This window comes from Mirounga leonina, unplaced genomic scaffold (assembly GCF_011800145.1).
Source record: "Mirounga leonina isolate KUSES-001 unplaced genomic scaffold, KU_Mleo_1.0 Mir_177, whole genome shotgun sequence".
NCBI classification, from domain to species: Eukaryota; Metazoa; Chordata; class Mammalia; order Carnivora; family Phocidae; genus Mirounga; species Mirounga leonina.
This window is the reverse complement of record NW_023270459.1, coordinates 1,246,003-1,250,260: the sequence shown is the minus strand read 5'-3', so window position 1 is coordinate 1,250,260 and position 4,258 is coordinate 1,246,003.

The window sequence follows — 4,258 nt, the reverse complement described above, 5'->3', positions numbered from 1 at the left end:
GCAGCTCTGCAGGCGGGCGGCTGCGGGGGCTGCCTTCTGCTGGCGCATTGGAGCAGGCGGGTGTCTCAGCCAGTGGGCGCTGAGGCTCGGGGGACTCTCAGCCTGCGTTGGCCGGACCTCCACCCACCTGCACTGAGGGCCGGAGGCGCTGGCGCTTTCCCCAAGACCCTGAGTTCCCCGGATGCAGCGATATTTCCGTGGGACGCGTTGCCAAGGTTGCTCAGGAAAAAACTTCAAACCTTGGTCCACTTTGGCCACTGACAACGCTCCCCGTGCCGTTGTCCCAACCCCCCTGCGCCCCGCCAAGTACCCAGAGACAGTCTTACTTATGTCATTGCCTGGGTTATTCTCACCATAACAGGGCTGGACCTCTGATTTGAACCTTCAACACCTCCTTTGAGATTCTATGAATTTGGGAACTTGGGACGCCTGGGTGGCTCGGTGGGTTAAGCTTCCCACTCTTGATCACAAATGTCAGAGTTCCCCGTTATTGTGATATTTTGGGATTCTGCTATTTATGTGTCCTCCTGTCTGTATGCCGTGCCTACCTGTGTTTTCACCAGTTTCTCCGGGTGTTTATTTTCACTTATTAAATGGTGTTACAGTTAACTAGTTGGGAGCAATCATTTGGAGGTGGTGTGAAGTGGAGGAAAGCCAACTTTGGACTCAGACTTGAATTTGATACCCAGATGGGACATTTATTTGCCAAGTTACTTTTAGTAATATACTAGCCTTTTCTGGCCTATAGTTTCTGCATCTGAAAATAGCCTAGTGACACTTCTCTTGGAAAGGTGCATTTACCATCCATCCACCCATTCAATCATGCACTCATTCTACATGGGTCCTATTTCCTGGTTGCCAGTTATTTGCCAGCTATTGGGGTACAGAGCCGCAGCCCCTGTCTTCAGGGAGCTCCAGGCTGGGGAAGGAGCCAGTCATCAGTTTGAGGAGCAGAGAGGAGGCCAGTGTACCGGAGTCCAGAGCTCCACAAAGGGGTGGCTAGGAACGAGGTTAGCCAGGTAGAAAAGGGCCAGGCCCTACGGCTTCTGTGAGATCTTCAAAGCACTTGGATTTCCTGGAGGATACATAGCGAGTCCTTGCAGGGTTTTTGTTTTTATGAATTTGTTTTTTTCCTTTTTTAAGATTTTATTTATTCATTTGAGAGAGAGAGAATGAGAGAGAGCATGAGAAGGAGGAAGGTCAGAGGGAGAAGCAGACTCCCTGCCGAGCAGGGAGCCTGATGCGGGACTCGATCCAGGGACTCCAGGATCATGACCTGAGCCGAAGGCAGTTGCTTAACCAACTGAGCCACCCAGGCGCCCGCTTGCAGGGTTTTTAAGCAAGGAAGCCACTGCTCCAATTTATGTGTCTAATGTTCTGGCCTCCTAAGAGGAGAGGGGACTGGCATGCCTAGGAGTGGATGAGGGAGTTTAGGTGTGCTATGATGGTGAGTTAGGTCTCAATGGGGCAGAGAAGATGGTGCGATTTATTCATAACTTTTGTGGGTTCAAAACTATAAATGCAAAGCAATGATTTCTTGACCTGATAGGTAGAAGTGTCTCCAGTATGATAAAGAAGACAGTATGATTGTAGTGGTTACAAATGTGAACTCTGGGGTGCCTGGGTGGCGCGGTTGGTTAAGCATCAGACTCTTGGTTTCAACTCAGGTCATGATCTCAGGGTCGTGAGATCAAGCCCCGAGTAGGGCTCCGAGCACTCAGCATAGAGTCAGCTTGAGACTCTCTCCCTCTGCCCTTCCCCTTCTCTCTCTCTAAAATAAATAAATAAATCTTTAAAAAATGTGAACTCTGAGGTCCGAGAGAGCTTAGAATCTCAACTCTGCTCACCTAGTTACTGTGTGACCTTGGGCAAGTCACTTCAACCCTTAGTTTCCAATGGGTAAAATAGCTGTAATATCTTTCCTCACCAGGTGGTTGTGGGAATTAAAAGCATTAAGTCACGTCAGCTGCCAGGCCCTGGCACAAAGTAAGGACTCCATATTAAATCAATGTACCATTACTTGAAAAAAGCGTTAACATGGGGGCACCTGGGTGGTTCGGTTGGTTAAGCGACTGCCCTCGGCTCAGGGCATGATCCCAGGGTCGTGGGATGGAGCTTCACATTCGGCTCCCTGCTCGGCGGGAAGCCTGCTTCTCCCTCTCCCACTCCCCCTGCTTGTGTTCCCTCTTTCACTGTCTCTCTCTGTCAAATAAATAAAATATTTTTAAAAAATAAAATAAAAAAGCTTTAACATGTAAACTGTCAAACAAGAGAGGAAGTTTTATCCCGGGGTCCTATCTCTAAAACAGATAAAGGAGACAGAGCTGTTCCCAGCCCAACAAAAAATTTCTCATGTCTTTTTTTTTAGGCTTTTCTTTTTTTTAATTTTATTATGTTAGTCACCATATATTACATCATTAGTTCTTTTTTTTATTCTTATGTTAATCCCCATACATTACAACATTAGTTTTAGATGAAGTGTTCCATGATTCATTGTTTGTGCACAACACCCAGTGCTCCATGCAGAACGTGCCCTCCTCAATACCCTCCACCAGGCTAACCCATCCTCCCACCCCCCTCCCCTCTAGAAGCCTCAGTTTGTTTTTCAGAGTCCATTGTCTCTCATGGTTCGTCTACCCCTCCGATTTCCCCCGCTTCATTCTTCCCCTCCCGCTACCTTCTTCTTCTTCTTCTTCTTTTTTTTTTTCCTTAACATATATTGCATTATTTGTTTCAGAGGTACAGATCTGAGATTCAACAGTCTTGCACAATTCACAGCGCTTACCAGAGCACATACCCTCCCCAGTGTCTATCACCCAGTCCCCCCATTACATCATTAGTTTTTGATGTAGTGTTCCATGATTCATTGTTTGCCTATAACACCCAGTGCTCCATGCAGTACGTGCCCTCCTCAATACCCATCACCCGGCTAACCCATGCCCCCACCCTTTCTCATGTCTTTTTGACAGATCCCCTCCCCCACGTCATTCCTGGGTGAATCTTGATTGACCTAAAACCAAGCATGGGATTCCCATTCCTCTTGCTAGGGATCAGTGTAGGCATGACCATATGACACGTATCAGCCAGGATCCCTGCAGCACATCCATGTCACAGTCAAATGAGGGAAGGGACTTATTTAAGCAGCAATGTTCAGAGGCAGGGCATGGTTAAGGGAAACCAACAAAGGGAGCGTCCCAGGCCCAGCCAGTGACCAGAAACGATTACCATTACTAAATTGGAAGGGGCGTGGGAGGGAGTGCTGACAGAGATTCTGGAACACCACTGCTGCCCGCACGCAGCCCAGCAGGGATGTAGACAGGGGAGTAAATACCCAACTGCTCTCCCCTACCCCCCTCAATTCTCTGCTGACGCCTTCCATTGGCCAACCCCGGCTGGAGGTAAGGGAGTCCCTGTTGAGGCGATCCAGATTCCGAGACCTAGAACACAGCAGAGAGTGAATCTAGAGGAAGAAAGAGACAACGTGTTTTGGGGGGATCCCGTTCTGGCTGATGATGAGGGGAATTTGGCTTGAGGGGAAGCAGGTGCTCTAAGAAAGATTTTATATTGTTCCTTGTGGCAGGCTGAAAAATGACTCTCCAAAAGGTATCCACATCCTAATGCCAGGAACCTGTAAATGTGACCTTATTGGGGCGGGGGGTGTCTTCGCAAATGTGATTAAATCAAGGAAGAGGTGAGATTACCCTGGATGAGGGGGTTGGGGGGAGGAGCTAAATGCCACAGCAAGTGCCTTATAACTGCGATACAGTGAGAGATGACCCACACAAAAGAGGAGGAGACGGGGCGCCTGGCTGTCTCAGTCGGTGGAGTGTGCTACTCCTGATCTCAGGGTGGTGAGTTCGAGCCCCACACTGGGTGTAGAGATTACTTTTTCATAAATCTTAAAAAAAAAAAAAAAAAGAGGAGGTAATGTGACCACAGAGGCAGAGATGGGAGTGATGTGGCCACAAGCCAAGGAAGCCCCTAGAAGCTGGAAGAGGCAAGGAATAGTCTCCCCTAGAGCCTCTGCGGGGGGGAGCACACCTTGATTTTGGCCCAGTGACACTGATTGCGAGTTTCTGGTTGCCAGAACTGTGAGAGAATAAATTTCTATTTGACACCACGAAGTTTGTGGTGATTTGTTACAGTAGCCATAACAAACTCACACCGCTCATTACAGAGACCTAGGCTAGTTAATTGTTGCAGGAAGGGCTTTATTACGGGATGTTAAATGGCTAACAGAAATATCAGAACAAATAGA